Source organism: Bidens hawaiensis, unplaced genomic scaffold, assembly GCF_021521415.1.
Source record: "Bidens hawaiensis isolate Kalapana, Puna unplaced genomic scaffold, B.hawaiensis_p1.1 tig00034593_1, whole genome shotgun sequence".
Classification (NCBI taxonomy): Eukaryota; Viridiplantae; Streptophyta; class Magnoliopsida; order Asterales; family Asteraceae; genus Bidens; species Bidens hawaiensis.
In genome coordinates, this window is record NW_027495973.1 from 50,449 (window position 1) to 77,718 (window position 27,270).

Genomic DNA, 27,270 nt, shown 5'->3' on the forward strand with positions numbered 1-27,270 from the left:
TTAGGTTTCGGCTCGGACCAGCTTTCGTGCCGACACGAGTTTTAGCACTGAAAGGGTTGGGGTGGGTGGTTGGGGTGGGTGGTGGTGGAGTGTGGTTAGTGGTTGGTGCTGGGGGTCGTTGTGGCGAATGTGGGCGGTGGTGTGTAGTATGATTGTGGATATGTAATACATGAGACAGTGACGGTGCTATCGCGTATGATGACCATGATGATTGGCCCAATTATGACGAGACGATGCTAATATAACTACCTGGGTTGGTGGTGGTTATCATATTGATGCTGCTAACCTATATATACCGTTTGCTTACGCCAACCCATACGATGGCGACTGTAGCTCGTACAACGAGCATGACGTCTATGATGATGATCACACATATATATGATGAGGACCAATTATATGTACCTACATGACAATACGCCACACAGGCGCACACACACACACACGCATATATGTTGATGATAATGGTGACACCAATGTTTAATGACATGAAACCCGTATGATCGACGACGACCATGATAACTTATACGATGGTCATACTGATGGTAGCATGTACGACTGATGATGTCGTTTGATGACGACAACAATTCATAAGATGGTGCCGACAGTGATCGCTAATATTGGGCGTTTTGTTTATGATAACCCATACGATGCTTACTACATCCTGTACATGGCAATCGGATGATGATGATGATGATGGAGATGTGTGACGATGAAGTCGACACTGATAGCGAGATATATGTTTGAGCCCGTATGTTCAACGCCGACTACGATAGCCTATACAATGACCACGTTGATTACCCGCACGTCTAATGATGATGCCGTTTCATGGTGATGGTGATCGATGATTATGATGATGATAACCATTATAATACATGATAACGATGAAAACTTTATGATGTTGATCATCATCATAACACATATGGTGATGATGATAACCTAGAGAATGATAATGATACAAAACTACATATTTGAAATGATAACACTAGAATCTAATAAGCCACTCTATTATAGTTCATGAGCAACCAATATCCCAAAGTTGTTGGAGTTTGGGTTACTTGAAGTCTTAACATTGACCTGAAATCCATTTCTTCTACACAAGTTTTTTGGGCATTGGTCATTGCCTTCATTGCATCAACAATATTAATAGGTGCACACCTATTCATCAATTTTTTGTCTACAAATTCAACAAAAGGTTGTCCCCTCTCGGCTGGCTTATTTTATTTAACGGCTCTCTTTTTCAGACGCTAATGGTCCAGGCCAAAGGTGCTGGGTTCCACCTGATTCCGCTTTGACAACAACCTGTCTATTTTTGTGTCAAGGTCTGAATCAGAATCTGCTTCCACGACATGTTTTGTTTTCCCCCACTGGAGCAACTTTTTTAGTCTTCCTTTTATCAGTCTTGTTTTTTCTTTAACGGCTCTCTTTTTCGGACGCTGAAAGTCCGGGCCAGAGGTGCTTCGTTCCACCTGTTTCCGCTTTGACAACAACCTGTCGATTTTTGTGTCAAGGTCTGAATCAGAGTCTGCTTCCACATTATGTTTTGTTTTCCCCACCGGAGCAACTTTTTTAGTCTTCCTTTTATCAGTCTTGGTTTTTTCAACAACTGAATCACATACATACAATAAAATACGGGGGTAGGGGATGACAACACGAATCACAAGGAAACAGAAAACTCTTATAAAACATCACAGTGATTAATCTCATACCAAAGCCATAACACGCTAATCATACGCATATAACATGCTTTAATATTATACATAGATTTAAAAAAACAAGGATATGTATTACAACAACAACAACACGCTTATCAAACGTATTAATACATAAGAAGATTCAAACAAATGCTTACATTTTAAGATTAAGTAAACCTAAAATGTTAAAAAAATCTTAAAGTAACACCTGTTCCATCTTCATTCTGAGACCTATCATGCTTTTGCTTCGTCCTTGGTTCCGTTCCAGAAGTAGATGAGTTAGGGTTCTTCATTTTGGTTCCGTTCCAGAAGTAGATGAGTTAGGGTTCTAAGACCTATCGTGCTTTTACTTGTGCTTGTGCTTCACTCTAGAAACGAATCGTCGACGGTTTTTAGGAATTTTGACTTACTTATCCACGATCCAAAAGGTAGTTATTTGACCTTTTAAAAGAAGGTGCGTGCTTTTAAATTTTTATCGTACGGTAGTTATTTGACACTTTTAAAATAAGGCGAGTGCAAAATATATATATATATATATAATATTAGTGGGTGGTGGTGGGTTCAGGTGATCATGATGGTGGTGGACGGTGGCGGAGGTGAGGTGGTTCGTGGTGGCGGATGTGTGGTGGTGGGTGGTGGTGGTGGGCAGTGGGTGGTGGTGGCGGAGGTCGATGGTGGTGGTGGTGGTGGTGGTGGGTGGTGGTGGTGGTGGTGGTGGTGGATGGGTATAAATAAATGTATATAAATTTATATATAATATTAGTGGGTGGTGGTGGTGTGGTGGGTGGTTGTAGTGGGTGGTGGTGGAGTGTGTTAGTGGTTGGTGCTGGGGGTCGTTGTGGCGAATGTGGGCGGTGGTATGTAGTATGATTGCGGATATGTAATACATGAGACAATGACGGTGCTATCCCGTATGATGACCATGATGAATGGCCCAATTATGACGAGACGATGCTAATATAACTACCTGGGTTGGTGGTGGTTATCATATTGATGTTGCTAACCTATATATACGGTTTGCTTACGCCAACCCATACGATGGCGAGTGTAGCTCGTACAACGAGCATGACGTCTATGATGATGATCACACATATATATGATGAGGACCATATATATGTACCTATATGGCAATACGCCACACAGGCGCACACACACACACACATATATGTTGATGATAATGGTGACACCAATGTTTAATGACATGTAACCCGTATGATCGACGACGACCATTATAACGTATACGATGGTCATACTGATGGTAGCATGTACGACTGATGATGTCGTTTGATGACGACAACAATTCATAAGATGGTGCCGACAGTGATCGCTAATTTTGGGCGTTTTGTTTATGATAACCCATACGATGCTGACTACATCCCGTACATGGCAATCGGATGATGATGATGATGCTGATGATGATGATGGAGATGTGTGACGATGAAGACGACACAGATAGCGAGATATTTGTTTGAGCCCGTATGATCAATGCCGACTACGATAGCCTATACAATGACCACGTTGATTACCCACACGTATAATGATGATGCCGTTTCATGGTGATGGTGATCGATGATTATGATGATGATAACCACTATAATACATGATAATGATGATAACTTTATGATGTTGATCATCATCATAACACATATGGTGATGATGATAACCTAGAAGATGATAATGATACAAAACTACATATTTGAAATGATAACACTAGAATCTTATGAGCCTCTCTATTACGAAGTTGTAAATCTTATCCAGAAAATCTTACTAACGGTTAAGATAATACTTCAATAATGGATAAAATTTTAAATTTATTTAAAAAATACTAGGGGTGGCAACCTTGACCCAAACCATTCCAAATGGGTCAATTTGGGTTGTTTTAAAATTCAAATGGGTTGATTTGGGTCATAGGTTTTAATTAAATGGGTCAAAATGGGTCACTTGAAATTTCATATTCTTATTTTTGGGTCAAAATGGGTTGACAAATTTAACTACATGGGTCGATGTGGGTTAGTGTCTTAAGGAAAAGTGACATGTTTGGGTTGAAACGGGTTTTAGATTGGAACGATATCGGTTTAGGTTTCGGCTCGGACCAGCTTTCGTGCCGACACGAGTTTTAGCACTGAAAGGGTTGGGTTTCGGTTTCTATCGAGTTTTCGCACAAGACGGGTCGATTAAGGTTTTTGATTCGTTTTTGTCGGCATTTCGGTTTCGGTTAATTTGTCGGGTTTTTTTTTTTATGAACAAGGATAACGGCGAAAATATTTTAGTTTTTTTACTTTTTTTGTTATTCGTTTATATTTTGAGTTATGATTTTTTATTTGTTTTTTTGAATTTTTTTTGGGGGATTTTGATCTTAATAGAAACCATCAAAAAAATATTCAAAAAAATTAATAAAAAAATCATAACTCAAAAAATAAAACAAAAACAAAAAATATATAAAACTAAAACGTTTCGTTCGTTGTCCTCATTCAAAAAAAATCGACAAATTAACCGAAACTGAAAAGTCGACAACAACGGAACATAAACATGCAGAAACAAGCTGTTAAGTGATGAAAGGAACTGAAAAATCGCTAAAGCAAGCTGATAAGTGATGAAAGGAACCGAAAAATCGCTAACGCAAGCTGTTAAGTGCTAAAACGAACTGAAAAATTGCTTAAACGAGCTATTAGATGCTAAAACGAACTGAACAATCGCTTAAACGAGCTGTTACGTGCTGAAACGAACTGTAAAATCGCTTAAACAAGTTGTTACATGCAGAATCGCTTAAACGAGCTGTTACGTGCTGAAACGAACTGAAAAATCGCTTAAACGAGCTGTTACGTGCTGAAACGAACTGAAGAATCGCTTAAACGAGCTGTTACGCGCTGAAACGTGCTGTTACGCGCTGAAACGAACTGGAAAATCGGTTAAACGAGCTGCTACGCGCTGAAACGAACTGAAAAATCGCTTAAACGAGCTGTTACGCGCTGAAACGAACTGAAAAATCGCTTAAACAAGCTGTTACGCGCTGAAACGAACAAAAAAATCTCTTAAACGAGCTGTTACGCGCTGAAAAGAACTGAAAAATCACTTAAACGAGTTGTTACGCGCTGAAACGAACTGAAAAATTGCTTAAATGAGCTGTTACGCGCTGTAACGAACTGAAAAATCGCTTAAATGAGCTGTTAAGTGCTGAAACGAAATGAAAAATCGCTTAAACGAGCTGTTACGTGCTGAAACGAAATGAAAAATCACTTAAACGAGTTTTGACCCAAACCCGCTTTGACCCGTTCCAACATTGACCCGTTCTAACCCGAACCTGTTGACCTTAACCCATTCCGACCTGAACCAAAACAACCCTTTTTAAGTGACCCTTTCGACCCTAACCCGTTTCAACCCTAACCCATTTCAACCCTACCCCGTTCAGACCCATGGCCCGTTTCGACCCAACCCAACCCATTTGTCACCTCTAAAAAATAAGATTTATTAAACGAACTCCTCTTTTAACGAAATTTAATACCGGAATGTTAGTAAAAAAAACTAAAAGTAAATGTTTTTATACTATTTTTAAAAGGTTATAAAACAAAAAACCAATATATGTAAATAATTAAATGTGTAGAAATAAATAAAACCAAAATTCAAAACCCTTTTAACTTCAAAACCCTAAATCGACTTCTATTTCGCTTTACTGTAATTCGTAGACATCGCTTATCCTGGTAAGAACATAAAAATGACACGTCTCAATAATGGAGTTAAGTTCCTGGTAGATATCGACAGCGATTCCATGAGTAGGATGGTATGTTAATATTGTTATTTGGTTAATTTTTTTTATGAAACATTTTACAGTTTTGCAACATATAAATTCTAAGAACATTTTTTGTGTTACTTATAGCTCATTCCTAAAGCTGTTCAACCAATGTTTGCTGACATGAAATCGAATACCGGCTGTTATTTGATTTACGATCAAATAGGTAGAACGTTTTCTGTTTTTTATAATCAAAATACTTGATGACTTTTATTTTGGAACCGGTTGGACTGAATTAATCAGAGAATGTTGTATAGAAGCTGGAACATATGTTGTTTTTGAGATTAAACCAAGATGTATGTTGAATATGTTTACTTTCATGAAATGTATTGTAATGGTGCCTTTTGTATGAAAACTTTTAATGAATGGTAATTATGGTTAAATATAAAAATAAAACAAAAAACACTTTGTTAAAAAACACTATTACGCTTGTCACGCGCTAATGTACATAGACATATATAAATATCCTAATACGCAATACACGCTTATCCAACCATCTTCTGGAAAAGTGCCTATTTTCAGCCACAGGTTCTCTGGCTCTCTGCCGTAAAAACTATGCCAATAATTAATCTATTGGTTCTTAATTAAAAGGGAGGCAAAACTCAAAAAGATCGAAAATATTGGCTCCAAATATTCAAAAACTCCAAATTACATTTAACACTCCCAAAATCAAGTTACGCTCCAAATTATTAAAAATTTTCCACTCCACAAATCAACCAAATTATTAAAAAAAAAATCGAAGATGAAGCTTATAGATGAAAGAATCGAAGAAGAACGCTACTCCGATGAGGAAGCCAACTACGACGACGACGCTCAATCAGACGACACTGACGGTCGACCAGAGGATGTTATAGGAGCGATGGTTATTGGACCCCTCAACAGTTTGGAGGCTATCGAACCCCTCAACAGTTTTGCTACTACGAAAAACCTACAAGGGGGTTGACGAGGTTACCTAAGCTGCGTACCCAATATGCAAACTCTGGTGGTGTCAAACTGGCAGTGGAGTTTGATAATCTGGGTAGGTTCACTGGCCAAAACAGATCAAAGTTTGAAAGTTTTTAAGGGGGTGTTGTAAGGGAAATAGTTGGCTTGAGACATTTAAGTTGGAGGGAGGTCACAAAGGAGCTTAGAGATAAACTGTGAGAACAGATAACGGTTATTCTTTATTTCTATTTGTGCATTTTATATTTTGAAATGTAATTTACCTTTACTGTATTATATTATGCAGAAATATTTTGAGATTGAGGCTTGTCGCAGGCCTTCTGTGATGAATCAGCTCGGACACCTTCTTCGGGATTTCAGAAGAAAAATGTATGCCAAATACATTATGATGAACGTCGGTAAACCTCTGAAGCTGAAGGCGATACCCAAGGGACACAGGACGATGATCAGGCAAGAAGACTGGGATCGCTTCGTTGAGTACACACAATCAGAGCAGTTCAGGTATAAATCCTCTACTCTCCAAACGTAGATTGATCGACTATATATGGTTTATGTTTTTTATTTAAATATAATGAAATGATTATAATGTGTGGTTGAAGAAAAAATCGGTTCATCAAAGGGAGCTCGAGCAAAGAATGTTTTTTATCATCACATGGGACGAGGGGGTTATACCTACCTTCGAGAGATACTGGTAATCACCGTCAGCTGCTTTCTCTCTAGTTCAATGATTTGTTGGTTATGTGTCTAACGCATGACCGTCAGCTGGTTTCTCTTGAATATTTTACAAGGTCAAAAAGAAGGAAATTGGACCGGATTAGATCCCCGGCCGTGCATTAATGTGGATGAAAGGAAGGGAGGAAAAAGATGGTGCATACAAGAATGCTATTGTCGAAGGCGTGGCAACCAAATTAGTATGTTTTAGTATTAAACTTTTTAAATTATGTTAAAGTCAATTCATTGCCTTATATTGGTGTCAAAAAAACTTGAGTCTGTATAACTTGTCTCAACACTTTATGTGGATACATAAGCGTGTTACAAGTGTATTAGAATATTTGTTTTCTTACAGGCTCAGCATGAGAAGCAGATCGCCTCTGGAGCCCTAGCACTTGAACCGTGCACAGATGTCGTCTCCTTAGTTCTTGGGTACGGATTGACAACTGGTAAACATTAGGGTGTGAGTCGGGTAAAAGGCTCGTTTAAGCAACGGATTGCCCAACTTGAGCATGAGGCGGTGCAGAGAGATGTAGTGGTGAACAGGTTGACGTCTCTACTTAAATCCACGAATGCTATGCTAGCAATCCATGAGAAGGAACGGTTAGCATTTGAGGCCAGGTTCAGACATCTCGAAGGATTGTTGCCGGAAATGTCGGCAAGTCAAGTAAGTGACGTATGCTACATATTAATTAATGCATTCGACATACATAGTTGGCACTGTTTTTGTCACAATTTGTAGGTAAATCATGTTCCCAACCAGGTTGGTTCTAACCAAAGTACTAGTGCTGTGGCGCAAAATAAAATGCCAGGACTAGTAAGTATCTGACAGTTTCTTTGTTTTTTACAACTTTCCATGTGATTTTCCATTTTCCATAACCTAATAAATTGATTTGTAGGCCAGTTCTGTGGGAAACATCTTAACCTCAGGTGAGGCTGTGCAACATGAATCCGCTTCTCAGGTAACCATTTGACAGTTTGATTGATTTGTTTTAATAATCAACTTTCCATGTGAGTGTGCTGATTTTGCATAAGTTAATTGTAGCCCAAGTCTGCGGATAAAATAGTTGTCGAAACGGTACCCGCTCGCAATATCGCGACATCAGTAACTATTTGACAATTTCAGTACTTTTTATAATTCGTTTCCAATGTGAGTGTGCTCATTTTCTATTACCGAATTGCAGGCCAAGTCTGTGGAAAAAAGTGTTGACCAAACGGTACCCGCTGCCCATATCGCGACATCAGTAAGTATTTGACAATTTCAGTACTTTTTATAATTCGTTTCCAATGTGAGTGCTCATTTTCTATTTACCGAATTGCAGGCCAAGTCTGTAGAAAAAAGTGTTGACCAAACGGTAGTCGATCCCCATAGCGCGACATCAATAAGTATTTGGCAGTTTCAGTTTTTATATTTTATAACCTAATAAGTCCAAACAATTCCAATTGTTGTTATATTACCAATGAAACCAGTAGAGAACAATGTTGACCAAGCATCAACACAACTACACCACACTACGGATAGTAAGGGACCGAAAAAACCATCAGTAAGTATTTGGAATTTTCAGATTTTCCTTTAATTGTTGATTGATTCATTGAATGGTTTTTAGGTAAAACGGAGAAGCCGTAAAAGAAAAGTTGATGTATCTATGGATGAAGCTTCCCAACCTGCTGAAATAAAGGTATGTGTTGCGCGAAACATTGTTAATTTCCCACCAACATGGGTATATACTTATATATTGACTTCAACTAAGCCATCTTAATTTCACATGCTGGTTTATAGGTGTATGAGTGTCGTTTGTGTGTGCATGACAAGCGTAACAAGGTGGCAAATGCTAAAGTTTATTGGTCACCGGTACCACAACAGTTGCATGGAAAAGCAATCCCGGAGGGTTGCTATAAAGTTAGTATTGATAGAGCCATAAAGGAACAAGCAATTATTCCATGTGAGGCGGGTGAAATTACGACTGTTGGCAACGCAATTGGTACTTTCGTTGCTTGGCCAGAACACCTAATCGTATGTGACCATGAGGTTTGTTCCCTTTTAACTTAACCGAACAAATATCTATGTTCTTTTTCATTTAGTTTATAAAATGAACACTTGTGTTCGTTTATGTTCGTTTGTTTATAATCTAAACTAACATAATTGAACAAAGATAAACGAACTTCCCACCGAAAGGTTCACGAACAGTTAAACGAACGTTCGGTATGTATGTATGCATACTATTTTGTTCTATTCAATTACAAAATACGACATTAATTATAAATATTTGTTTTTCATATTCTGTTGTTCCAGCTACCACCACTCCCGTCCTCAAAAGAACCAGACAGAGCTGGCAAGAAGTCAAAGGCAAAGTACACAACGATAGACCGGGTGACCAAACAGAAGACAAGGAGCAGTGTCAAGAAAACCGACGCCTTAGCTAGTATATAGGTGGTCGTTATTTTTGTATTTTGTAAGATATTTTGCATATACATTTGCTTAAGTGAATATTATTGCTAATATAATAATTTTGTTTTGTTGCTTATAGCTGTTTTATATTACTGCACAAAAAATAAAAAAAAATTATATATTACCTAATTACACACAATTTGGTCACATATAACACATTAAAAAGGTGTGGCCAAAAGTAAGACAGTAGCCACACCTGAAATTACAAAAAATAGAGTCTATAAATGACCATTAGCCACAACATAAACATTTTTGTGTGACGAAAAGTATGATAATAGCCACACTTAATATTACAAAAGCATTATGTGTGACAAACAGTAAAGACAATGGCCACACTACAAACTACAAAAGAGTGTTTAAGTGGCAACTTCACAGTTTTAGCCACATTGACAACAACATCCAATGTCTATATGATATTATTAGCCACACAGTACCTCACTATGTGTGACGAAAAGTTTGACAATAGCCACACTTTAAATTAGGAAAAGCATTATGTGTGACAAACGGTAAGAAAATGGCACACCACAAACTACAAAAGAGTTTTTGACTAGCAAGTTCACATTTTTAGCCACATTTACAATAATCCCCAATTTCTAGAAGATATGATTAGCCACACAGTACATCACTATGTGTGACGAAAAGTTTTACAATAGCCTCACTTTATATTAGGAAAAACATTTTGTGTGACAAACGGTAAGACAATGGCCACACTATAATCTACAAAGGAGATTTTGAGTGGCAAGTAAACATATTTAGCCACTTTTAATGTAATATCTAGTGTCTATATAATATAATTAGCCACCCTATTATTAAATTTAAGTGGTCATTTCTTTGCTATATTCACACGGTATAGGTCACAATGTAAGCTTAACACAACCCTATTGGCCACATTAATATAAAATGCATGTGGCTGGAACATAAATTCATGTGGCTATATAGATGCAATGGTCACTCATAGTAAATTGACATGTGGCCATTTTCTACCATTTAGCCACACTTATTGGAGAGGCTTCTTGATGGCCAGCAACTAATGTCTGTACCCTTTAGCCACGCTTAATACCACATAAGGCCACTAAAAACTGTGTGTGGTCATATCATACCCACGGTGTCGCGACCTTTGGTCACATATGACCTGAACCAAATGTGTGTGGCTAAACGCCTACGGCCACACTTTTCGTGTGGCTGAAGGTCAATATTCACGTAGTGTAGTTTTCGGTACAAAAATTGTGTTTCGTAAAAAAGAAATTGATTTTGATTAAGCTAAATATCAAGATCGTAACCGTTTATACGCAAATTACCAAATATAAATGACGAATCAAAAATACAATCGTACCCTTCGCACTTAAAATATATTGGATCTTTTCAACAGCTCTCAACTAAATGGAAAGTGTAGATCGACACTCCAAAATGTCGCGTACGGTTTTGTACGATAACGATTTGCGTATTCCATCTTTTCTCTATATACATACATACATATACATACATATAAATATAAATATATATAAACACACACACACACACATATATATATATATATATGTATATATATAGGGTGGGGTTAAAATAAGAATTGGAATGTGTTTATGAAGTGTAAGAAGTAATATGGTGCGTTAGATTTGTTGATCTGATGGTGGATATGGAAAGTGTGTTTATTGTGCAGTGTGTTTGATTATAGTTGCGGTGTGTTTATTATGCGGTGTGTTCTATTAGATCTAAGGGTGAAAACACAGTTTCTACACTTCTTAGGAAAAATCAACTTCTTATTATAACCTTGCTATACACACACACACATACGAAAACTTGTAACGGGATTAATTGACAAAAACATAAACTCTAACATGTCGGTTTTAAGAAAATAATGTTTATTTAATATTTAATAATTATTAAAATTATTTAAATAATCAGTTAAAACCTTAAAAAACCATTAAGAAAAATAAATTGTTCAAAACTGGCCTGGCGAGGGCTCGAAACTACGCCCCTGACAAGCTCAATACATTAACACATACCAGGCAACCAACTTGGCCATGTTGCTAACTGGTTTATAGAATGAAAACTAAAGGTTATATAGCAAATGGATGAATCCCCAAATTGATTACAAGAACACTAATTCCTAAATCGGTTAATCTGTTATGTTTTAGTTTAATTAACATTATTGTTAATGATTGGTGGTTAATAACAAACTTGTTACATAGACTAATTACCAGATTAGTTGATAATATGTTGGATAACAATGAAACCCTAGCCGCAACTAGTTGTGAATCAAGAACGGGTATAATCAGGCTGTTATAATGTAATTCGATGTGGGGGTTTACGTCGTGATGATGGGTTGAACGTTCAGATCAGTTTAATTGCAATATAATGACTTAAAGAGGGTATAACTCCCATATACTATAGATGGTTTGTTAAAAAAAATATAAACTAGATTATTTCTTGATTATATACATATTAGAGCGTCGGTGGGAGTTGTTTATGCATTTTATCAACAATTTAAGGAGATCAATTCCAATATATAATGAAGATTACGGTACAAGGTGTAACATCCTAAATTTTATAATAATAAATAAAGGAATTTATGTTTGTTTATTGTGTGTTATAATTTAATTAAGATTAAATATAATAAATAGTATGGACTTTGGTGGGAAATATGGAATAGGGGATGGGTTGGGCCTTAGGTCCATAGGCTTAAGAGAGTATAAATAGTCCCTTAAACCTCCCTAAAACCCTCATTTCTATCTTTCTTATTCTCTACACACTCAAAACACACACATACAATCCCATATACGGCTGCAAGCAAGGAAAGGGAATCCGAGACCAAAACCAAGCTAAATTGTGATAGATCTTGACTATACGAGCTATATACAAGACCCATGTTTAATATCAAAGCTAGTTGTGTCTTAACAAACGATTAAAGGTATGTTCTTGACATATAAAGGTTATGTTTTTATGAACTGTTTGCCCTAAAACTTAACCCTAGAGTAGATCGGGTCTAGATGTTTCATAAAAATGCAAACTTGATGTTTAAAAAGGACTCAACGAACTCATGGATATATACGGCTCATAAAGTGTAACACCCCGTAACCGCAGCGGAAACGTAAACGGGATGCAACAGACACCTCTGATATCAACCACATTGTTTATAAAGAAAACTGAATACATTAATATACTTCAAATTACATTATCTCATATTTCATTACCGTCTAGGTGATACACACATCATACAATACGATACATAATTCTATTTAATCTAACGTATCATAACATCCTGCACGCAAATCTTACACACATCAAGCACTTAGCACGTAAGCAATCACTTCATCTTAATTGTACCTGAAAAGCATGTGAGAAAACGGGTCAACTACGAATAGTTGGTGAGTTTCACAATTTGAGTAAACCATAATAAATCCATATCATAATATAATATTATCGATGTAATTATGCTGAGCCCACAAGTGAAACCTCTGACTATCCACAAACAACCCCCGTAGCATACTCCGCCCACGGACCTGCCCCAAACCGCTATGCCTAACATTACATAGCAAAAATATATATAACAACAAAATAGACATGTGCAACTGGCTGGGAAACATCAGCAAATCCATGCCGGACCAGTTGGGTTTGTCAGACCAATAGTACTATCCACACTCTACCGGCTTTCAGTTAATCACTCGGGTTCCGGGGCCTTAGAATGTTAGCAACTCAGACAATTACCATCTTAGTACATTTCCGTACGATTCCCGTACAATAAAATATATATAAATCCATGCAAATCCATGCGTTCAGTATGTACTTAAACATTTCAGTAGTAACATTCTTCCGCCACGGGAAAATATTTAAAAACAAATCAGAAAAAGGGGCTCGTGAAACTCACCTTAGCACATGCAAGCAGGTAACAACAATCATTATCAGTTAACACGTCCAATCTGTAATATGATCCCTACGATCGTTACTATACACTCATTATTAATATAACTTTAACCGTGTTAACCGGTACATCTGGGAACACTGTTAACCCAGTACTGTACCCGTTCCGGGGGCAATGTTAACCCAGAAACACTTCTCCGGACTCAGATTGTGATATCGTTTAGAGTTCACTAGTCAAAATCACTATTAGTCATTTTTCCCGTTTTGCGTGCCTAGCACGGTTATCCGTTTTTACGTTTCAAAAATGGGTTTGGTCACACACGACCCGAAAATAGTGGTTAACTGATAATTTAATTAAAGTTGTGAAATTAGAGCTCGGTTTAGACGCCCCGATTGGCCGCGGGACCCGTTTCCGTCTTTGGTGCACCGGAAACTGTTTTATCGGATAAAATTACCCAAATCATCCGAATTATTTTCGGATGATTTATTTTTACTTGCTTAACTCAGTTATATGAAAATAGTTCATTTTTAGGGTTTTTATACACCAGTCAGCTCGTTTAGGCGAGCTTTACCGGTTTACGCGTTTTAAGCTTTAAAAGTTTGTTTTTATTTTCTTTTTAGCACAAATAATTATCCGTTTAGTCTCGGATCGTGAAATTTTGCACAAATCACTTTTTGACAGTGGGGAATTTTATAAAAATATTTCCGGAATTAATTTTTATGTTCAAAATTTATTTATCTATTTTTAACACCATTTAAACACTAAATATGTCGTAAATACCAAACGACCTTAGAAAAATCCCAAATTTTTCCTGAATGACCCCTGCCATCTTCATAGTCCCCTGTAATTTTTCCAGAACCAAAATCTCTTTTAGCATGCCATTTTCACTAAAATCGAGCTAGAAAACCCTAGAACTCGTTTAACCGAAACGCCTACTTAGACTTCTCCAACAGACCTAAAATTTTGTGTGTCACTTTTACATGTTATAAAAAGCTTCTCTGAAATTTTCCAGAATTTTTCATGATATTTAACTATTTTGCACCATTTTTAGCCAAAACCGAGCATTAAATTCACCAAATTATCATCCTTTGTCCAAAAATTACCAAAAATTCACAGAACTCATATTTTCATGTATTTAACACCTCTGTAAAATTTCATGACCTAACTCTAAACCATCCACAATCTGTCCAAAAATCCATAACCGAACATAAACCGAATATACATTTTGTTTTCCGCCACTACAAGGTACAAACTCGTCTTTCCGCCTTATCTACCACTAAATACAGAACCTACAACCAACATACCACAATACCAAGCAAGTTACACTCACGATCAAGCCTCTTACACTATAGTTTCGGTTATTGTTTCAAAACTAAAGTTTAAACCGTAAAAATTCGTTTTTGGTTCGTTTAACTCCTTTCTTGGAACAAGATCCCTTGTATAACCCGTATACATCACTTGATCATGCAAGAATCGGTTTTCATCTTTGAAACCTCATTTTCTTGCAAACAAACTCAAGAAACGAAGATGAACACGTAATTAACTCGGTTTTTACCTTGATCTTCTTGCTACAACTCGGGTTTTAGTTCATAATTTGGAGAGAAAGTGGAAGAACTTGAATGTGTTGTAAAAAAAAATAACAAGGAAAAGGGTGTTACCCCTTTAATCCCGATCGGAATGAGGGGGGAGTGGGTGGGGCCCACTTCTCCATTCTTGGCCACATGTTTGGATTTCAGGAATCCGGATAATGTTTTGGATAATCTGGTTCAGTTCCTTTTTCGGTTAAATGTCTAATTCGGCTTAAAACGAAGTTAAAACGGTCGTTTTCGGCTTAAAAATGAAATTTATATAAAACCGATTTAAAAACTTTAAAAACTTAAACCATGACTTCCATTAACTTAAAACACCATGTCATTAATATTTGCGCATCTTTTTCGGCTTGATCGATTGTCTCTTGCTCGGTTTGGTATTAAAGGTTTCGTTTAATGTACCGACGTACCATTAAATTGAAAATTCTTTTTCTGTGCTTTAATTCACTTATCCCGAAGCTTTAATACTTCGTAAAATCACTAAATATTATAGATATCGTCTATAATTGAACCCTCGATTCTTTCAGGTTTCAATAACTATCGATCGATTAATCGCATATTCAATACGATGAATTATATATTCACGTACAATCAATACAGTGAACCCTGTATTCTCGTATAATTACTATGGTAATTCATGTACCCGACATTAAATATAACGTAACTATGGTCTACCGGTTAGGGTATACCTGGTTTAGTCGGAATCGTTACATTCTCTCCCGTTAAGAAATTTCGTCCTCGAAATTTTACACGCCCACTATCCCCTTCCGAGAGAAAGGTGGGGGTTTTTCCTTCAGAATTCACCCTCGCGTTACCAGGTATAATCTGGTCCTCGCTGTGAATTCCACTTAATCTTAATCAATAAAGCTTGGTGTGTCCAAACTGTTTAGTTTTCCCGTCTACTATCTCTAAGGAATTATTTATGATATCAAGCATGTTTTCTATGAGTACCTCCATTACTAGTACTTTCGTTGCCTCATCGCTTAGGTACTTTTAAATCCGTATACATGGCAAAATATCACGTATAGTACTTAGCCCCTGGAGTACTTTAATCGATAAACTAAATGACCAATCATGGAGATAGTCTCATGAGGTCCAATATTAAGGAGCTATTTTCGGTTTTGCCAAACCTCATATCACCTCTCTAAGGTGATGCCTTAAAAAAAATGTCTTGTCACCTCTTTCCAGTAACAATGGTTTTCTTTGAATGTTGGCATAAATCCTTTGCCAATCTCGCGCTGCTTTCAACTTATCTTAAATATTATAATTCCGATTGGTTGATTCTCGAATCAATTCAAATCTTATGGCTTGAGTGACGCCCATTTTCAATTTAACAAATTGGTGATAATTACTTCACCCATAGAAAGCTTCAAGCTCTCGATGCTTCCTTCCCCGCCTTCCAATAATGGAAGTAGGATGACTATTTCGATCTATGCGCTTCGTCCATGATTAAATCACGAAGGTCATGGAGGGTCGGGACCCAAACCCGATTTTTTGAAATAGAAACTTTCGTCCACGCGCTGTTCGAAATTCTTCTCATTGCCGTAAGGTCCCTCCTTTTCCAATTGTTCCTCTTTCAACGCCTCACGTTGAGCGACTCGAATCAGGTCCAAAAGGTTCGACTGGACTATCATCCCCAGCGCTCGCACTCGCAATGGCTTAACTCGATCTTTCCTACTCAAGGCATCGGCTACGACGTTAGCCTTGCCGGGGTGATAACGGATGTCACAGTCATAATCGCTTAACAACTCGACCCATCTTTGTTGAATATGAGACTGCGGTCTCTTATCATCTATAAAATTTGTACGTTTGCGTCGTACAAAGGATTATGAGTTGGGTAATGCTAAAAATTTTTCAATAAACCGCTGATAGTCTCCGGCTAGTCCTAAAAATTGGCGCATTTCCTTTGGTGCCTTGGGTGACTGCCAATTTTAATGGTTTCTATCTTATTTGGATCTATGTGAAATCCTTGTTGCTTTACAACATAACCAAGGGATTATGCTTTCTGTATTCAAAGTCACATTTCGAGAACTTCGCGTATAACTCCTCTTGCTTTAACACTTCCACCATTTTCCTTAAACGTCGTTCGTGCTCTTCCTTACGTTGCAAATATATCAAAATATCATCAATGAATGCTATGACAAATTTGTCAAAATAAAGTTTACAGACTCGGTTCATGAGTTCCATGAATACTGCCGGCGTATTTGTTAGCCCGAACGGCGTAAATAAGAATTCATAATGGCCGTAACGAGTCCGAAACGCTGTTGTTGCAACGTCCTCCTCTTGGATTTTTCATTTGGTGATAACTATCTCTAAGATCAATTTTCTAAAAATAAATCGCCCCTTGCAGTTGGTTAAACAGATCATTTACTTCGAAGGAGTGAATACCTATTGTTGATCGTCACTTTATTCAATTCTCCCTAATCAATACATATCCTAACACTTCCGTCCTTCATTTCCCAAATAACACTGGTGCACCCCATGGTGACTAACTAGGTCGTATAAAACCTTATCCAATAATTCTTGCATTTCAGTTGGTGTAAGTCAGTAGGATGCTTTAGCAACAGGGCCAGCTTGAGGTATTAAATCAATTCTGAATTCGACCTGTCGGGTTGGCGGTAATCCAGGAAGTTCTTCTGGGAAAACTTCTGGATATTTACGTATCACCGAAACATCTTCTATATGTTTTCTTTTAAATCTGTGGCAATCATGTTTGTTAAATACACCACGTCTTCTTGACGTAGTTATTATAACATCTCAAGACGAGATTAGAGTGGTAACATAATACCGTACACTTTTCTCTGTATCTAATCGCTTCATCGCCCGAAAGAGAGCTTCTAATCAACTTCTTTTCATATTTGATTTCAGCTTCATGTTGAGTTAGCCAATCCATGTTAACTATTACGTCAAAACTTCTTAACTTTACTGGTCGTAGGTCAATAAGGAAAGGTTAATCCTTCAGAATAGTATGACAATTCCGAACAATTTAGTTAACCATTAGGGATTTACCGTTAGCGATTCTACAGTGTAAGGTTCTATAGTTTCACTAATCGGTATCTTTCCAAATGATAGGAGGTTAACAGGAACTAACTTCTATCGACGACCGTAAAAATATCACTGAAGCCTATTGATTTAAAACTACAACATACTTAATACCACCTTAGGATCATGACGTGCTTTATTCGAATTACTCACAAAAGCACGGCTCCTTGCTTGATCAGAGGTTGATGCTTGTCATGAGGTTTGTCTTCCAACGACACCTTGGTTCAACTTGGGCAATCTCTCTTGAAACGTTCTGTACTGCCACAGTCATAGCAAGTATAACTGTTTGGTGTTATTTGATTTCCTTGGATGGATTGTTATTGAAGCTGTTGGGTTCGGAGTGGTTGTACACGAATGGGTTGGGGTTGCCGGTTCACAAGGCTTCAATTGGTTCTACAATTGGGGCAATACGTCCATCTTTACCACACCTGTGGCCTACTATCACTCGACATTCTTCTTCCTGCCGATAACCATATCTTCCACATTTAGGGAAGGACCCTTCATGCGGTTCATGTTTTCACACCAGAACTAGTCTTAGTATAATTCTGGGTTGTAGGACATACCTACTTATTCAGAAGCCTATCATGCACTATACCTTTATCATTTCTCTTCTTTAACACTCGACGTCTCACCTAACGTCCTTCCAGTCCGCTTCCCATGGAGTCAAATATATCAATGCTGGCTTGTGACACAACCCTTCCAAAGGTTGTATATTTTACAGGATTGACTATACTCCTTATCGATGGAGTTAGTCCCCAATATAGCGCTCACTTCGCTTAGTTTCAAGAGTAATTAGCCATGTTACCAGACATGACAATTCCTTCAAACGATTAGCGTGTTCTAAGTGATCAGCACACAACATTTCTATCTTCCATAGCTCGGTTTCCAATTTCTGAACTTAATTACTCGAATAAAAGTGCTCTAGCACAAGAATTTTAAATTCCGACCATATCATCTGAGTAATAATTTTCTAACTATAATTTTGTACCATCGTGTTCCATCACGATGCAACATAATCTACCAACATATCTGTAGCATATTTCGCTACACAATGTTCTAGGCTCTTACCAATAACCTTAACCATTTCGATCTTTTCTACCCACTCGCTAATCTATTCCTCCATTTACCATCAGTAAACTATTAATAATTTCCTTAACACAACCAACAAACATAGCCTTCATACCGGATCTAATTCATTACGACTACTATTCATGTTTAGTTTATAACTAATACTTGTAGTCATAATAGTATTCGGTGGGACATTATCACTCTTAGTAATACCACTAAGAATTGAAATATTCATATTCATGTGATTGCTCGATCCATAATTCTGCGATCACATTTGCATCAACACTAGCAGTGATCTGTGATACGACATTCGGTATCATCATCTGCTATCTTTGAGCAATCAACTAAATCATATTAATCTCCATCATTGAAGTTACTCTCTTTATGTCATTCTGCCGTACCCATCACGTACGCAGTAATCAATACTAATCTCACCGTATAACTCGTTACCAGCTCAATCATAACAGCAAGTACTCATACACACCAAATATTATCATACATATTACACATACCAGTATCTAGTATATATGTCCCACAAATATAATAACATATAGACTTAACCTGACTTCGGTTAACGTTTAAATATGTTTCATAATCCTTGTCGCCAACTGACATATAGGTCTTTCTCAACAAAGATTAATGTTTAATATACTTGATTTCAATATCCTTCTGCATGTCAGCATAACCGATACATGCTCACCGTGAGCACCAAACGATTACGTACCACGGAGTTATAATATCCGTGTCTATTTGTATATCCGGCATACACGGTATACCACCTACGAGCGAACAACCAACTATGCTATAATGATTCCAACACCTCTTTGTATATGGGTAATCATTCTATTCGAGTATTCATGGGTATAGGCATCTAACGGATATAAGGATAACATAGAGAGTTGCAAGGTTCAAGGTAATCGCGCAACCCATGTTGCCTTCAAATATTGTCAATTACTATTATGGGAAACTCCATCACTTGCTCAGTCAATGACCTCAGGCGTTCTAGGTTCGCTAAAATCGGTAACTCTCGATCTGGAGGTGGCATGTCTCATATGTTTGAGAGTGAGAATTACACATATATATTTCTATATATTATTTTTAGCTGCTCATTTATTATCAAATTTATTATCATTATTATTGTTTTTATTTTATCTTATTTACTTATTTATTTATTTATTTATTTACCTTAATGAAATAGGAATGGGTTCAGGTACAGATCCGTCCGTACGTGAGGGTCGGCGGTTCGGGTGAACATAGGGGGTTATTAAGATATACGTTACCGGCGTTGGTATGGTAAGGGATTTATTAATTTCGGTTGGGAGTGACGGTTACTAGATATTTCTGGTTAATGTAAAACAGGAGATCTAACTTGGTACTATCATAACTATGGCCCGATAAGTCAGACTTATCATCAACCGATGCTCTAGAAATTTCAGCATCCTCGGTACTTTTATTATTTCATCCCCCGGTTCCTTATCCGGGTCCTATTTTTCAATACATGTACCCACGAGATATGTACATACATATATATACACATTAGCACGCATAAATAATATTATATACTTTACACATATGTTGTCATTTTTACCTATTAATGTTCCCCGTGACTTCCCCTGAATTCCCTCGTGCGGACAAGTCTGTTATTATGTTCCGGACCATAATAACTCACTTGTCCATCCAAGTTCATCCAGATCTCGTCACTATAAATTATTAGTTGATATTCAGATCCTATAATACTTGAGCTACTGGTTATATTTTAGGTATCTTTTAAAGACATCCTAATCCTTTTATAACCAACGGCTCTGATACCAAGTTCTGTAACACCCCGTAACCGCAGCGGAAACGTAAACGGGATGCAACAGACACCTCTGATATCAACCACATTGTTTATAAAGAAAACTGAATACGTTAATATACTTCAAATTACATTATCTCATATTTCATTACCGTCTAGGTGATACACACATCATACAATACGATACATAATTCTATTTAATCTAACGTATCATAACATCCTGCACGCAAATCTTACACACATCAAGCACTTAGCACGTAAGCAATCACTTCATCTTAATTGTACCTGAAAAGCATGTGAGAAAACGGGTCAACTACGAATAGTTGGTGAGTTTCACAATTTGAGTAAACCATGATAAATCCATATCATAATATAATATTATCGATGTAATTATGCTGAGCCCACAAGTGAAATCTCTGACTATCCACAAACAACCCCCGTGGCATACTCCGCCCACGGACCTGCCCCAAACCGCTGTGCCTAACATTACATAGCAAAAATATATATAACAACAAAATAGACATGTGCAACTGGCTGGGAAACATCAGCAAATCCATGCCGGACCAGTTGGGTTTGTCAGACCAATAGTACTATCCACACTCTACCGGCTTTCAGTTAATCACTCGTGTTCCGGGGCCTTAGAATGTTAGCAACTCAGACAATTACCATCTTAGTACATTTCCGTACGATTCCCGTACAATAAAATATATATAAATCCACGCAAATCCATGCGTTCAGTATGTACTTAAACATTTCAGTAGTAACATGCTTCTGCCCCGGGAAAATATTTAAAAACAATTCAGAAAAAGGGGCTCGTAAAACTCACCTTAGCACATGCAAGCAGGTAACAACAATCATTATCAGCTAACACGTCCAATCTGTAATATGATCCCTACGATCGTTACTATACCCTCATGATTAATATAACTTTAACCGTGTTAACCGGTACATCTGGGGACACTGTTAACCCAGTACTGTACCCGTTCCGGGGGCAATGTTAACCCAGAAACACTTCTCCAGACTCAGATTGTGATATCGTTTAGAGTTCACTAGTCAAAATCACTATTAGTCATTTTTCCCGTTTTGCGTGCCTAGCACGGTTATCCGTTTTTACGTTTCAAAAATGGGTTTGGTCACACACGACCCGAAAATAGTGGTTGACTGATAATTTAATTAAAGTTGTGAAATTAGAGCTAGGTTTAGACGCCCCGATTGGCCGCGGGACCCGTTTCCGTCTTTGGTGCACCGGAAACTGTTTTATCGGATAAAATTACCCAAATCATCCGAATTATTTTCGGATGATTTATTTTTACTTGTTTAACTCAGTTATATGAAAATAGTTCATTTTTAGGGTTTTTATACACCAGTCAGCTCGTTTAGGCGAGCTTTACCGGTTTACGCGTTTTAAGTTTTAAATGTTTGTTTTTATTTTCTTTTTAGCACAAATAATTATCCGTTTAGTCTCGGATCTTGAAATTTTGCACAAATCACTTTTTGACAGTGGGGAATTTTATAAAAATATTTCCATAATTAATTTTTTAGGTTCAAAATTTATTTATCTATTTTTAAACACCATTTAAACACTAAATATGTCGTAAATACCAAACGACCTTAGAAAAATCCCAAATTTTTCCTGGATGACCACTGCCATCTTCATAGTCCCTTGTAATTTTTCCAGAATCAAAATCTCTTTTTACATGCCATTTTCACTAAAACCGGGCTAGAAAACCCTAGAACTCGTTTAACCGAAAAGCCTACTTAGACTTCTCCAACTGACCTAAAATTTTGTGTGTGACTTTTACATGTTATAAAAAGCTTCTCTGAAATTTTCCAGAATTTTTAATGATATTTAACTATTTTTCACCATTTTTGGCCAAAACCGAGCATTAAATTCACCAAATATTCATCCTTTGTCCAAAAATTACCAAAAATTCACAGAACTCATATTTTCATGTATTTAACACCTCTGTAAAATTTCATGACCTAACTCTAAACCATCCACAATCTGTCCAAAAATCCATAACCGAACATAAACCGAATATATCTTTTGTTTTCCACCACTACAAGCTACAAACTCGTCTTTCCGCCTTATCTACCACTAAATACAGAACCTACAACCAACATACCACAATACCAAGCAAGTTACACTCACGATCAAGCCTCTTACACTATAGTTCGGTTATTGTTTCAAAACTAAAGTTTAAACCGTAAAAATTCGTTTTTGGTTCGTTTAACTCCTTTCTTGGACCAAGATCCCTTGTATAACCCGTATACATCACTTGATCATGCAAGAATCGGTTTTCATCTTTGAAACCTCATTTTCTTGCAAACAAACTCAAGAAACGAAGATGAACACGTAATTAACTCGGTTTTTACCTTGATCTTCTTGCTACAACTCGGGTTTTAGTTCATAATTTGGAGAGAAAGTGGAAGAACTTGAATGTGTTGTTAAAAAAAATAACAAGGAAAAGGGTGTTACCCCTTTAATCCCGATCGGAATGAGGGGGGAGTGGGGTGGGGCCCACTTCTCCATTCTTGGCCACATGTTTGGATTTCAGGAATCCGGATAATGTTTTGGATAATCTGGTTCAGTTCGTTTTTCGGTTAAATGTCTAATTCGGCTTAAAACTAAGTTAAAACGGTCGTTTTCGGATTAAAAATGAAATTTATATAAAACCGATTTAAAAACTTTAAAAACTTAAACCATGACTTCCATTAACTTAAAACACCATGTCATTAATATTTGCGCATCTTTTTCGGCTTGATCGATTGTCTCTTGCTCGGTTTGGTATTAAAGGTTTCGTTTAATGTACCGACGTACCATTAAATCGAAAATTCTTTTTCTGTGCTTTAATTCACTTATCCCGAAGCTTTAATACTTCGTAAAATCACTAAATATTATAGATATCGTCTATAATTGAACCCTCGATTCTTTCAGGTTTCAATAACTATCGATCGATTAATCGCATATTCAATACGATGAATTATATATTCACGTACAATCAATACAGTGAACCCTGTATTCTCGTATAATTACTATGGTAATTCATATACCCGACATTAAATATAATGTAACTATGGTCTACCGGTTAGGGTATACCTGGTTTAGTCGGAATCGTTACATAAAGAAACCCTAGATCTAGCCTTTGAATATTTTAAACTCATAAAGGTTCAAGATTTATGGATGAATGGGTTAAGTCTTAGCCGAACATGGTTAGGGAAACGTTTATGGAATGATATAGGACCATAATAGGGTATTAAAGATGTGGAAAATGTTCCTAAAGGATCAAATTGTTACAGCCATTCGAATACATGTACAGCCCGTTCGAATAAAATATATAACTCGCATTCAATGGACATACTATATTACATTGTAATATTCGAATACATGGAGATGTTCGAATACAATTACATATTCGGATACATGTGCTCGTTCGATTACAATGTTAAGACTCGAATACAACAGTTGTATTCTAATACACGGTTAATTTCGCATGCAAATGCCTCGTTCGAATACAATGACCCTAATCGAATACATTTGATATGTTCGGGTACATCCTTACGTTCGATTGCATAAGGTTATTCGAATACATCCTTACGTTCGATTCCATAAGGTCTTTCGAATACAATCCTTATGTTCGATTACTTTGTGTCATTCAAATACAATTTATATACTCGCATACAATGCTATAATTGATTACACTGAGCAATTCGAATACATGTGTATAGCTCGATTGCAATGTATGGATTCGATAACATTAATATACTCGCATACATGGGGAGGCTCGCGTATAATGTATAAGGTCGAAAACATACATGTTTCTCATACAACATGTAGACTCGATTACATTATGCCATTCAAATACAATTCTTACACTCGCATACATGCATGAGACCGAGTACATTATACTCGGTCACATACATGCATGCATGAGACTCGATTACATTTAGCGCGAAAAGTATAGTGATAAGCTATATGACAGTGAGACGCGTCTTCAGTAGTTTGATTTAATAAAAAAATGTAGATATGATTTCATTAAAGATATAAATATTTTTACTATGCTAACATAAAGACCCGCAAGTTTTTTATTTATGCAATTTATATATTTAGTTATTTAATAAAATGGTGGATTGATATGTTTTAATTACAATGACATAAATAAATTTTCATCAAAAATAGATAAATAGTTTAAGCGGGAAATTTTTGCTAGGAATGATCGCTAAGTGGCGCGTGTCTCCAGTTATTTTACTTAATTAGACTATGTAGATTTATCAACAATTAATATTTATTTATCAAAACCTACTAATAATAATAGTAGTAGCTTGAAACCCTAAACGACTCCAAATCCATTTAATGTGATTAGTAACAACTGTTGTGTCATGTTTCATTAATTTATACTCTCTTGTTACTTTTATTATCTACAAATGTAATGATAGCTAAACTACTCATAATATTGATAATTTAACTAATAGTATTTTAAATTAAAATTATACTTAAACTCTATCCATCTTAAGCCATATAATTATTTCGTTATAATTAATTTATATTATCGTTAACAATTAGGAGCTTTCGTCGACGTATCCCCAGGGCTCTATCATAACTTCTTACCGCTGTCTCATCATTTATTTCCACTCGTTAAGGTGAGTTTACATATCCCCCTTTTTCATCTTTTATATTTTTGGGGGTAGCGTGTGACACTCTGCAGTTTCACGATAACACCGTTAACCCAAACTTCGTTATCTTACACGCCATGCATAACATTTACGCGAGTCAGAAACGAGTCACACACATGGTTCTGTCAGTACACGTTGGTGAGTAATGTCGAGTTAGATATGTTTAAATAATTCAGAAATTGTTATGTGCTATATGATTTTATGTGTTACAAGTTTTAGTACATTAATCTCGCTTAACATGCTATTAGTTATTAAATAAGAAGATAACATCTCGAGCATAGGTTTATAATATTATCTATGTGAAAATACATGCTAAATGATTGCTTGTTTAATTCATACCTTGTTTCATGAAATTGCGATCGATTGCGCGTAATTTGTATGTTTTCACCTTCTACGAATTAATATTTATGAAGGAAAAATGAGACTTAGGTTTACTAACCTGGGTTAGTATTTAGTTTTGTTTAAAGCCAGACTTGTTTTAACGGGGACCATTTTCGTAAATTAGGATTTTAGTAGTATTAAAACAAAACCAACCCAAACCTAATTCTCCAAAACCCATCGATGTCCAGCCTCCCTCCCTCTTTCACGATCCCAAATGCAACACAAACCCAAATCCTTCAATTCGATCTTAATTCATGCAATTGGCGGTGTCTTTGATTGAATCTCATCATTTCTAATGTTAATTGGTAAGTTTTAAGTATCAAATTTATGTTTTGATGAGTTATTGTAAAACCCTAGATGTTCAATCTCTGTAACTCTGATGATTATAATGTTAATTGATGAATTAGAACCTTTGGGATGACATAAACATGTTAGGGTTTGAGTTTTGATGATAACAGTTTGCTGACAGATTCATTCTCGTTTATTTATTTGTTTATAACTTGATGTTAAACGATGATTATTGATCGATTCTTGATTATAGGATATAGTATTCTGAGTCTAGTTTCCAGAAAACTAAATTTTGTAATTTTTGGACAAGTTTTGAATAGTTTTTATGATTTTACAAAAACATGTGTCAAAGCTGATGCGGATATTCAAATTCTGGTCTGTGTTCCCGACATCATTACCTGAGATTAACAAAGAAAAATGAGTTGGTTCCATTCTGAATCTTAGAATTATGAGTATAAAAGACTACCCAATTTGCCCTGCACAATTTGGATAAATGAGTTGAGAGAACCATGAAATAATTTTTTGTTGCGCAATCTGCTGAACTGTTGGTACCTATCTGCAATGATTGAATTATTGTGAGTTTTGTATGCATGAGAAAATATAATAAAAATTTGTTGAGAAACCAAATTCTTATATGCGACTTTGGTAAATTTTGTATAACTTATCATTAAGTTTTACTTAGTGAATAAAATCATTTTGTACATGTAATAATCTGTCTCGTGAACTGAATGATCATAAGTTAAGTTGTATGATGAATATTTGGTTGCTTTGCTATGATATGATGTGTGGATACTTGTTTGGACTTTTTGGTACATTTAAAATTACTTATTATCACCAACGAGTCATCGAGTCAAGTTTGTGTTTCTGTGTGAGTCCATATGTGGCTTTTAGAGTCATGTACTGTTGAACACATTCTCATAACTTAAACACTTGTACTAGGTAACAATTAGCGAGTCAAGTGCATCCTTTTGGGTTTGAGAAAAGTCTATTA